This window comes from Spinacia oleracea, chromosome 4 (assembly GCF_020520425.1).
Source record: "Spinacia oleracea cultivar Varoflay chromosome 4, BTI_SOV_V1, whole genome shotgun sequence".
Lineage (NCBI taxonomy): Eukaryota > Viridiplantae > Streptophyta > Magnoliopsida > Caryophyllales > Amaranthaceae > Spinacia > Spinacia oleracea.
In genome coordinates this window covers 51,470,978-51,483,849 of record NC_079490.1, presented here as the reverse complement: position 1 = coordinate 51,483,849, position 12,872 = coordinate 51,470,978, and the positions used below count along the sequence as shown (strand labels likewise).

General features: G+C 36.2%; 1 non-coding gene across 1 annotated transcript; it reads right to left on the bottom strand.

The window, feature by feature from the left end:
* Positions 1 to 7,584: 7,584 nt before the first annotated feature.
* On the bottom strand, positions 7,585 to 7,678 carry LOC130460523 (small nucleolar RNA snoR69Y). Its single transcript, XR_008920379.1, has one exon. It is a non-coding gene; the product is annotated as a small nucleolar RNA snoR69Y (small nucleolar RNA).
* Between the last annotated feature and the right edge of the window lie 5,194 nt (positions 7,679 to 12,872).

Sequence of the window (12,872 nt, the reverse complement as noted above, 5' to 3'; positions counted from 1 at the left end):
TCTAGGCATTCATAATTGTTAAACATATACTGTAGGTCAATCAAAAACTCAAGATTTATCAACAAGAATCGCAAATATTCAATTTAACATCTTCAATTTACAAACTTTTGCGTTCGAAAAACATAAACCTTCGAAAAGTCATAGTTAGGCTTCGAATTTGGAAATTCTGGGTGCGGCCGAAAAATAATAATTTTTGTAAAAATTTTAGAATGCCTTTTACATGCGAAATTGACACAAAAGTCACTCGATTTGGTTGAGTAACGAATATTCTGCCGAAAAACTGCGTACATATAATTAAATAAACGCAATTTGCAATTAATTACGAAAACTAATCACCCCTTTAATTCCTTGCAAATTTGTAAAATTTAACCATGTTCTTGCAATTTAGATTATGAAAATAATAAGAGGCTCTGATACCACTGTTAGGTTATGATACATATGAATAAACATAAATCATGCGGAAAAACCATAAAGCCAGGAAACATATTATTTACACATAATCATTTAGCATAATTCAGATGCATACACTTTGTAGCGTGCCCTCCCTAGCTGCGCCCGAACCGAACAAGAACAAGTCTTTAGGACTCGAAGTGTCATCCCTCCGTAGATAGTCCACAGCACGTCCGGATCCGCCTTAAGCTTGACCAACTAGAATCGCCCTTAAGGTACTAGGAAATTTCGGCTAATAGGCTACAAGTGTTTGGCTGATTTTGTTCCAAAATCTTACCTTTGAATACTTCAATCCTCGATATAAATATGTGACCCTAGGCACCTATTTATAGAGTTTATGGAAAAGAATTATAACCTACTAGGATACGAATTAATTAACTTAGAATCCTAGTAGAACTCTAAATCAATTAATTTATCTTTTAGGATTAGGATTTAATCATATGTAGAATCCCGATAGCTTTAGGATTCACAAACACTCACGCACGCACGAGCTGCACGCCCATGCGCAAGCCTCGCGGCCCACGCACGGCGCACAGCCCCGCAGCCCATTATGCGCGCGCGCCAAGGCTTGGATGGGCCTGGCCTTGCGCTGGGCCTGGTCGAGCTTGGCGTGTGTTTGTTGCGTGTTTGCTTGCTGGGCGATGGCCCGGCTTCGTGCTGGGCCTTCTTCTAGCAGGCCTCGTCCGATGCTAATTCGTACGATACGCTTCCGATTAAATTCTCGATTCCGGAATTCATTTCCGATACGAACAATATTTAATATTTCCGATTCCGGAATTAATTTCCGTTTCGAACAAATATTTAATATTTCCGTCTCCGGAATTTTTTTCCGATTTCGATAATATTTCCGATTCTGACAATATTTCCGTGTCTGACAATATTTCCGATTCCGGCAATATTTCCATTTCTAATAATATTTTCCGATACGTACCATGTTTCCGTTTCCGGCAACATCTACGACTTGGATAATATTTATATTTCCGACACGATCCATATTTCTGTTTCCGGCAATATCATCGTTTCCGGAGTATTCACTTGCTTGCCTTTGACGATCTCAGCTCCCACTGAAACCAAGATCCGTCGATTTCGAATATCCATAGATGGAGTATTTAATGCCATTAAATACTTGATCCGTTTACGTACTATTTGTGTGACCCTACGGGTTCAGTCAAGAGTAAGTTGTGGATTAATATCATTAATTCCACTTTAACTGAAGCGACCTCTAGCTAGGCATTCAGCTCACTTGATCTCACTGAATTATTAACTTGTCAATTAATACTGAACCGCATTTATTAGACTTAATATTATATGCATACTTGGACCAAGGGCATTATTTCCTTCAATGAGCATGTTAAATTCTTAATCTTGACACCACAGGGTTTGAGGTTCGATTCTTGATGGGACCTTTTTTTACCCTTTTTTGGATGACACCCAATTGTTTGTAGTTGCCTTAAACTATATTTAGAATTAAGTATTGACAATATGTTGAAAATATGTTATGGTAAATGTCCGCCTATATTGTTGGTAGTTACTTTAAACTATTTTTAGAACTAAGTATTGACAATATTGTTGAAAATATGTTATGCATGGTAAATATCCGTCTATATTGTTGGTAGTTACCTTAAACTATTTTAGAACTAAGAACCATTTTGTTCTTTTTATTTTTTATGTTTTTATTTTTTACATATACTTGATGTAACCCTTTTTTTCCTTATGTTCAATAATGATGTTTGTTTGGTCATATCCAACCTTATGTTCAATAATGATGTTTCAATTTCTATTTCATGTGTAACACTGCACATTGCATATCATATTCTAACTTTTTTTGTAAATATGGGTTTTCAAGGCTATATTATAGAACAAGAATCGGAATAATTAGTTAGTTTTAATCAACTTTGCTTAAAATAAACTACCTGAAACTACCTTTATAAAAAAAATTATATATGCATTTAATTTAATGCAAGGTTTTTCAATATTTCAACATAAAAATTATTGCTAAATTTTAATAGTAACGAGAACTTTAATTTCAATATAAACACAGAACTCTTAAAAACGAATTCAAACGAATTGTTCACGGATGTTAACAAGTCGATAATGAAGTTGTTCGAGCTTTATTCAATTACAATAATCGAGTTTGTTCAAGATTGTACGTTTATCAACTTAACAAATTAGTTTGGATGAGTTTTGACCAAGCTTGTTTGCTAGTAATTCGCGAAAGTATCGGCTCATTTGCTCCACTATTGTGAACAATTTGAAATGGAAATCATATATTGGTTTTCCATAATGGGGGAAGGCACCTATTTTGAAATAATTAGATCTAAAAAGTATTCATGGTCACTACTAACAACATGTATGGACATTACCAACATACTAGCCAACAACAATTTCAATTATATCTTGTTTTGGGCAGTTTCCATCTATGTTGTTGGTAGTGGCTGGAGAAGTGGTGAGGATTGATTAGTTAGGGTTATAGAATATTTATACTTGAGGTTAAAAGGTGGAGTGATGTGAATTTGGGCTTGGGCCTATGTAAAGAAGTCCATCGAAAATATACGTGTAGCTTTGCCCAAATTAATTTAGGTAACTACCAATAATATACATGGTCATTGCCAATCTTCACTACACTGATGGCTTGGTTGGTCATGTCCAACCTAATATTTGGTAGTGACCATAGTTCTATAATTAATTGTAAAATCAACAGTTCTTATCGTATTTTCCTTTTCAACGCACTGTTCATCATCTTCTCCCTCATACTCTCAGTATGCAGTAGCTTCAATGGCCTTAAAGTTCAGAGAAATAGTTGTAAACTCCAAAAAAATTCCTAAGAAGCTAGATATATACTACAACCTTTATTTACAAATCTAAAACAAATACACGTAAACTAAGTTTGCAATAGTTAGATCTAAATTTTGGGACAACCAGAATGAACCTCCAACCACGCAAATTCAAAGAAAATTAGTAGTGAGCTTCACCACGCATATTGAAATTGTAAATTAAAAACATAAATTCATTTCAGAAAATTAATTTGAGTTAATAATACTTTGGAAAATTTTAGGAGAGGGAAATTGTTTGATGAATTTAGGAGAGAGAACATTTTGGGAATTTTAAATGGGAGAGAAATTTGGGGAATTTAGGAGAGAGAAATTTGGGGAATTTAGGAGAGAGAAAATTGAGGAATTTAGGAGAGAGAAAATTTTTGTTAAATTTTGTGAGGAGAGAGAAAGATTTGGGGTTTTAACCAAAATTGTAGATGAAAATTTTGGAGAACCGCCAAAATACTTGAATTTGAGGACCTTAAATTTGTTGAACCGCCAATTGTAAGTTCGTGTACTTTTTGTCTTAGTAAGTTAAGGTAACTACCAATCACATATATAGAAACTATCCAAAACAAGATATAATTGACATTGTTGTTGGCTAGTATGTTGGTAATGTCCATATATGTTGTTAGTAGTTACCATGAATACTTTTCAGATCTAATTATTTCAAGATAGGTGTTTTTCTCCCATTTGTTTTCAATTAATATACAGAACCAATATATGATTTACATTTCAAATCATTTAAAATAGGGGGGCAAATGAGTCTATACTTTCTAAGAACAAGAGTTAGAACAACTGCTTAGTTTCATCGAGTTTATTAAAACATTTCATTGTATTTAATGCAAGGTTCTTCAATATTTCAACATAAAAACCATGGCTAAATTTTAATAGTAACAAGGACTTTAATTTCAATTTAATTAAACACGGAACGCTTATAAACGAATTCAAACGAATTGTTCAAGAACGTTAATGAGTCGATAATGAATTATTCGAGCTTGGTTCATTTAACTTAACAAACGAGTTTGGATGAGTTTTAACCGAGCTTGTTTGCGAGTAGTACGTGAAAGTATCGACTCATTTGCTCTCTTATTGTAAATGATTCGAAATGTAAATCATATATTGGTTTTGCATATTAATTGAAGTATATTAATTGAAAACAAATGGGGAAAAACACTTATTTTGAAATGCTTAGATCTGAAAAGTATTCATGGTAACTACTAACAACATATATGGAAATTACCAATATTTTTAGCCATCAAAATGTCAATTATATCTTGCTTTGGATAGTTCTATCTAAGTTGTTGGTAGTTATCTTAACTTACTGTGACAAAAAGTACACGCACGTACGATTGGCAGATGCTCAAAATTTAAGTGCCTCAAATTCAATTATCTTGGCGGTTCTCTAAAATTTTGAAATTACTAAAACACGAATAATGACTTTGTTCTTAACTTTGTGTGTTGGTAATGTCCATCTGCATTGTTGGTATTTACCTTAAACAAATTCGAAATATAAATACTTCTTAATTTTTCTAGGATATTTTACTATGCCTTTTATTCATTTTAACTCGTAATTATATAATTTATTTATGCATTAAAACCAAGAAAATTAATAATTATGCTTGGTCATGTGCAGTACTATGTATGGTCATTGTCAATCTTCACTACGCTCATGATCTGTTTGTAATGTCCAACCTCATATTTGGTAATGACCACATTTCTATAATTAATTTCAAATCCAACAATTGTCGTCGTCTTCTTTCATTTTAATGCACTATTAATCAAATTATTCCTCATACTCACAGTAGCTTTCTTGGCTTCAAATTTTCGAGGAATAGTTGAATTCAAAAAAAAAATCGTTTGAATCAAGAGATGGGTAGTTAGTAGAATTGTGTAACACCTATATCTGAAGCATAAATCAATAAAAACCTTGAAAAATGCCAAGAATTTTAACAAATTAGAATAAATCCATATTAAAATTGCAAAGACAAGCTCAAAGAAATTCATTCAAAAATCCATGAGTTAATATACAAGGATTAACTTGAAAATTTATGAATTTAATACTCATAAACATAAAACCAAATAAAATTTCAGATCCAAATGATAAAGTACAATCAAATTAAATATAAAAATCTAAATTGCGATTTGAATCTCCATGTTCATAGCTTTTGTTGGTGATAGTGAGGATATGATGCCCGAAATCTCCTTGAGAGCTTAGAATTTTAGAGAGAGAGAGAGAGAAAAAAAAAATGTGTGATGGTGGCTGGAGAAGTGGTGAGGATTGATTAGTTAGGGTTATAGAATATTTATACCTGAGGTTAAAAGGTGGTGTGATGTGAATTTGGGCTTGGGCCTATGTAAAGAAGTCCATCGAAAACATACGTGTAGCTTTGCCCAAATTAATTTAGGTAACTACCAATAATATACATGGGCATTGCCAATCTTCACTACACTAATGGCTTGGTTGGTCATGTCCAATCTAATATTGTAGTGACCATAGTTCTATTATTAATTGTAAAATCAACAGTTCTTATCGTATTTTCCTTTTCAACGCACTATTCATCATCTTCTCCCTCATACTCTCAGTATGCAGTAGCTTCAATGGCTTTAAAGTTCAGAGAAATAGTTGTAAACTCCAAAAACAATCCTTAGAAGCTGACCTATACTACAACCTTTATTTACAAATCTAAAACAAATACACGTACACTAAGTTTGCAATAATTAGATCTAAATTTTTGGACAACCAGAATGAACCTCCAACCACGCAAATGCAAAGAAAATTAGTAGTGAGCTTCACCACGCATATTGAAATTGTAAATTAAAAACTTAAATTCGTTTCAGAAAATTAATTTGAGTTAAAAATACTTTGGGAAATTTTAGGAGAGGGAAATTGTTTGGTGAATTTTAGGATAGAGAAAATTTTGGGAAGTTTAAAAGAGAAAGAGAGAAATTTGGGGATTTTAGGAGAGAGAAAATTTTTGTTAGGAGAGAGAAAATTTTGGGTTTTTAACAAAAATTGTAGATAAAAATTTTGGAGAACCGCCAAAATACTTGAATTTGAGGAAGTTAAATTTGTTGAACCGCCAATTGTAAGTGCGTGTACTTTTTGTCCTTGTAAGTTAAGGTAACTACCAACAACATAGATGGATACTATCCAAAACAAGATATAATTGACATTTTTGTTGGCTAGTATGTTGGTAATGTCCATATATGTTGTTTGTAGTTACCATATGACATTAGAGAATTTAAAAATTATAACCTCGTAATTATCGAAATTTGAGATTTGATTTAACGGAGATTTCAAGATAGCTGCAATCAACATTCATCAAGTTAACCTTAAAAAATCGATTGATGCATCAGATTAGAGAACATAAATGACATTAGAGAATTTAAAAATTATAACTAAAAATTGAAACTAAAAAAAGGAAGAGAAAAGAAAATAAACGGCCTTATGAATGAGAACAACGAGCGATAAGGTGGTGGAGCGTAATCGAAAAACGGGAATGGTGACCAGAAGAGGAATAGAGGGAAAGGCTTAAAGGGGAGGGTTTTGGGGCAAGCAGGAAGAGGGAGTAAGATTTTAGAAAATAGTGTTTTGAAAATTTATGATTTCGCTCTGGGAATTAGAACACTGTAGTCGCTCGTGCTTCGTACAATTTTCTATTTTCAGCCAATTTCAATATCCCTGCCTAATTAATATGGTTGCCGTCGCAAGCGAGTAAAGCTTGAAATAGCAATGAAGACACAATAGCTAAATACTTGCTTGAAAATAGGGAAGCAATGCTTCCTCAACGAGGCCAAAACCTTTCAGCTTACTATCTTCAGCTAAGGTTACTTTTGGCAAACCTGAACCTTGTGCCTCACTATCTGAGGAATCATCTGGTGAATTCTTGTCACCAGAGAAGGAATTAAGAAAATCAAGCTGGCTCTGATGAAGATGCAGTAATATTGGAAGGGCAGCTACACGTAACCTGCAGATCAGCTATCTGTTAAAGAGTTGTTGTAGCCACGAAGAAATAAAGTTGGAAGAATAATATGCAGTGAGACCCAACATATATAGAAAATTTGGATAATGACCTAGCAGACAAACCAGAACAGGCCTTGACAAGTTAAGGGTGGATAATTAACTAGTAGCAATCTATTTATACAAAGTTAAAATAAAAAGGCAACTAGGTATAGAAGGAACATAAACTACCTGGATACATATTTAACTCCCAAAACTTTGAACGAAACAGCAGTGAAGCATTAGTGTGTCCAATTGTTTCCACACTCCTGTTCATCTTTTCTGAGGAGGGATGTAGGTTTCTGCAAATTGATTCGTTCTAAATCTCAGACAAATTAACATAGTATTTTCTCGGATCTACAAAAGATCTCAAAAGAGCTGGGATTAGACATTTGTCATTATTGCATCACAAAAAAAACTGTTAAAAACAACAGATAAGATTAATAGATTATCCAATTCCCCTGGTTGTTCAGAAGAAGGAATAAAAGTTTATGTTTCCCACTTCCAAGCAGAAACACAACAACAAAGAGAAACGAAGAAGCCCAACAGCAAGCCAAGAACCAATCCAGAAGGCAACAACAGGGCAAATAGAAAAAAAAATATTAGAATTTCTACTAGGCATTTCATCGAACAATTGGTGGGCACTATCAAAATTACAGCTTAAACCCTAATGTTAGGTTATGATACATATGACAATTCATAAATCATGCGGAAACAACCATTAAGCCAGGAATACATATTATTACACATAATCATTTAGCATAGTTTAGATGCATACTCTTTGTTGCGTGCCTTCCCTAGCTGCGCCCGAACCGAAAAAGAACAAGTCTTTAGGACTCCAAGTGTCGTCCCTCCGTAGATAGTCCACAGCACGTCCGGATCCGCCTTAAGATTGACCAACTAGAATCGCCCCTAAGGTACTATAAATTTTCGGCACTTTTGAGCAAGATGTGTGACTGAATTTTTCTCTCAAAAACTCACTTTGAATACTTGAATAACTCATTCTAAATTGTGAACCCAGGCCACATATTAATAGGGGTATGGAAAGAGAATTGGAATCCTATTAGGATACAAATTAATTAAATTAGAATTATAATAAAACTCTTATTTAATTAATTTATCAAATAGAATTAGGAATTTAATCATTAAACGAATTCTGCACGTTTTAGGTTTCGTATGCGAACACAAACACTTACGCGAGCATGACCCGCAAGCGTGCAGGCCATGCCCGCGCACATCCCACACGGCCGCACGGCCCACGCGAGCTACAAGCCCACGCGAGCTGCAGCAATGCTCGCAGCCCACTGCGCGCGCTGTGCGCGCTGCCACGGCCTGCTGGGCCTGGCCTTGCGCTGGGCCTGGCGTGGCCTTGGCTGTTCGTGTGGCGCGCTTGGCTTGCTGGGCGATGGCCTGGCTTCGTGCTGGGCCCTCGTCCGGCAGGCCTCGTCCGATGCTTATTCGTACGATACGCTTCCGATTAAATTCCCGATTCCGGAATATATTTCCGATACGAACAATATTTAATATTTTCGATTCCGGAATTAATTTCCGTTTCGAACAAATATTTAAAATTTCCGTTTCCGGAATTATTTTCCGATTCCGATAATATTTCCGATTCTGACAATATTTCCGTTTCCGGCAATATTTCCGATTCCGGCAATATTTCTATTTCGGATAATATTTCCCGATACGTACCATGTTTCCGTTTCCGGCAACATCTACGACTTGGATAATATTTATATTTCCGATACGATCCATATTTCCGTTTCCGGCAATATCATCGTTTCCGGAGTATTCATTTCTTGCCTGTGACGATCTCAGCTCCCACTGAAACCAAGATCCGTCGATTCCGAATATCCATAGATGGAGTATTTAATGCCATTAAATACTTGATCCGTTTACGTACTATTTGTGTGACCCTACGGGTTCAGTCAAGAGTAAGCTGTGGATTAATATAATTAATTCCACTTGAACTGAAGCGGCCTCTAGTCAGGCAATCAGCTCACTTGATCTCACTGAATTATTAACTTGTTAATTAATACTGAACCGCATTTATTAGACTTAATATTATATGCATACTTGGACCAAGGGCACTATTTCCTTCAGTCTCCCACTTGTCCTTAGGGACAAGTGTGCATTTCCTAATTCCTTTGTCGCTCGATGCTTGCTCTTGAACATAAGGTAAGAGTTGTCATCCTTATTATGTCCAGAGGTGTTCCTCGGTTTCAGAGTTCAACTGATCAAATAAATAGATAATCATAGCCTATGATTCATCCGAGCACGGCCATGCATTTCACAGTTTCTAGCTCTCCGAGTGGCCTTGTACAACTTTTAAGCATCTCATCCCTATTTATGGGAGGACAATCCCAATCTTGTGATCTTGAGATTAGACTTCGTTTGATAGGTGATTACCTGAGCGTTGCCTTTATAGCCTCCTTTTACGGTGCGACGGTTGGTCAACGTCAAAGCAACCAGTTCTCAAACAAGTAATCTCAAATCACTCAAGTATTGAGGATTTAGTGTCTAATAATTTTAATGAAATTTACTTATGACAGATTTTCATCTCTTACAGTAAAGTTTCATAGGTCTTGTCCGATACTAGTCTTCCCAAAGTAAGTATCTATGCAAATGATTATGACATTGCCATGTCCACATAGTTCAAGAAACAGAACTACTAGTCATCTTGCATTCTAATCGTCTAACGTTTTCTATGCGTCCAATTTTATAGAAAACTCCGACTAGGGACCATTTTCAACCTTTGACATTCAAGTTCACTTGATAGACATTTCTTAGTCACAGGACTGGTCCTGATAGTCTATCTTGAATATATCGTCAAATTGAAGGGACTCATCATTTAATAAACCACAAATTAAATGGAAAAATGAATTCTTTTCATTTATTGTGAATGATTAACCAATAATGTTTTACAAAGATTTAAACTCTAAAACTTTAAAACATTAAACAGAGACATCAAAGCCATTCTCCAATATGCTTGATTCCCATAGCTGCAGTGTGCGAGTTGTGCTTCGCCTGCGGCAGAGGTTTAGTTAATGGATCTGATATGTTGTCATCAGTACCAATTTTGCTTATCTCGACTTCTTTTCTTTCAACGAACTCTCGTAGAAGGTGAAATCTACGAAGTACATGCTTGACTCTCTGGTGGTGTCTAGGCTCCTTTGCCTGTGCAATAGCTCCGTTATTATCACAATACAGGGCTATTGGTCCTTTAATGGAGGGGACTACACCAAGTTCACCTATGAACTTCCTTAGCCATATAGCTTCCTTTGCTGCTTCATGTGCAGCAATGTACTCCGCTTCAGTTGTAGAATCCGCAATGGTGCTTTGCTTAGCACTTTTCCAGCTTACTGCTCCTCCGTTGAGGCAGAAGACAAACCCAGACTGTGATCTGAAATCATCTTTGTCGGTTTGGAAACTTGCGTCCGTATAGCCTTTAACAATTAATTCATCATCTCCACCATAGACCAGGAAGTCATCTTTGTGCCTTTTCAGGTACTTCAGAATGTTCTTGGCAGCAGTCCAATGCGCCTCTCCTGGGTCTGACTGGTATCTGCTCGTAGCACTGAGTGCGTACGCAACATCCGGGCGTGTACATATCATAGCATACATTATTGAACCAATCAATGATGCATATGGAATCCCATTCATTCGTCTACGCTCATCAAGTGTTTTTGGGCACTGATTCTTGCTTAGAGTCATTCCATGAGACATGGGTAGGTAGCCTCGCTTGGAGTCCGCCATCTTGAACCTATCAAGCACCTTATTGATATAAGTGCTTTGACTAAGTCCAATCATCTTTTTAGATCTATCTCTGTAAATCTTGATGCCCAATATGTACTGTGCTTCTCCTAGATCTTTCATCGAAAAACATTTCCCAAGCCAAATCTTGACAGAGTTCAACATATGAATGTCATTTCCGATAAGTAATATGTCGTCGACATATAATACTAGGAAAGCAATTTTGCTCCCACTGACCTTCTTGTATACACAAGATTCGTCCGCGTTCTTGATGAAACCAAAGTCACTGACTGCTTCATCAAAACGTATATTCCAGCTCCTGGATGCCTGCTTCAATCCGTAGATTGACTTCTTTAGCTTGCATACCTTTTTAGCATTCTTTGGATCCTCAAAACCTTCAGGCTGTGTCATAAACACAGTTTCTGTTAAAACGCCGTTTAAGAAAGCAGTTTTGACATCCATCTGCCATATTTCGTAATCGTAATATGCAGCGATTGCTAACATTATCCGAATAGACTTTAGCATTGCAACTGGTGAAAAGGTTTCATCGTAATCCACACCGTGGACTTGCCTGTAACCTTTTGCAACCAATCTAGCTTTGAAAACTTCAAGTTTCCCATCCTTGTCCTTTTTCAGTTTGAAAACCCATTTGCTTCCAATGGCTTGGTAGCCATCTGGAAAATCGACCAAATCCCATACTTGGTTTTCAGACATGGAGTCTAATTCAGATTGCATGGCTTCTTGCCACTGCTTGGAGCTAGGGCTCGTCATAGCTTGTTTGTAAGTCGCAGGTTCATCACTTTCAAGTAATAGAACGTCATAGCTCTCGTTCGTCAAAATACCTAAGTACCTTTCCGGTTGAGATCTATATCTTTGCGATCTACGCGGGGTAACATTTCTAGATTGACCATGATTCTCACCAGATTCTTCTAAAGATCTCTGAGTTTCATCCTGAATGTCATCTTGAGCATTCTCTAGAGTTTGTTGTTCGACTCGAATTTCTTCGAGGTCTACTTTTCTCCCACTTGTCATTTTGGAAATGTGATCTTTCTCCAAAAAGACACCATCTCGAGCAACAAACATCTTGTTCTCAGATGTATTGTAGAAGTAATACCCCTTTGTTTCCTTTGGATAGCCCACAAGGATACATTTGTCAGATTTTGGATGAAGTTTGTCTGAAATTAATCGTTTGACGTATACTTCACATCCCCAAATCTTAAGAAAAGACACATTTGGAGGCTTTCCAAACCATAATTCGTATGGAGTCTTTTCGACAGCTTTAGACGGAGCTCTATTTATAGTGAGTGCAGCTGTATTTAGTGCATGTCCCCAAAATTCTAATGGAAGTTCGGCCTGACCCATCATTGACCTGACCATGTCTAGCAAGGTTCTGTTCCTCCGTTCCGACACACCGTTTCATTGTGGTGTTCCAGGAGGAGTCAATTCTGATAGAATTCCACATTCTTTCAGATGGTCATCAAATTCATAGCTCATATATTCACCGCCTCTATCAGACCGCAGTGCCTTAATCTTCTTGCCTAATTGATTCTCTACTTCACTCTGAAATTCCTTGAATTTGTCAAAGGATTCAGACTTATGCTTCATTAGGTAGACATAACCATATCTACTGAAGTCATCAGTGAAAGTGATAAAGTAGCTGAAACCACCTCTAGCATTTGTACTCATTGGTCCACATACATCTGTATGGATTAAACCCAATAGTTCATTTGCTCTTTCTCCAACTTTAGAGAAAGGTTGCTTTGTCATTTTGCCAAGTAAACATGATTCGCATTTACCATAATCCTCTAAGTCAAATGGTTCTAGAATTCCTTCCTTTTGAAGTCTTTCTA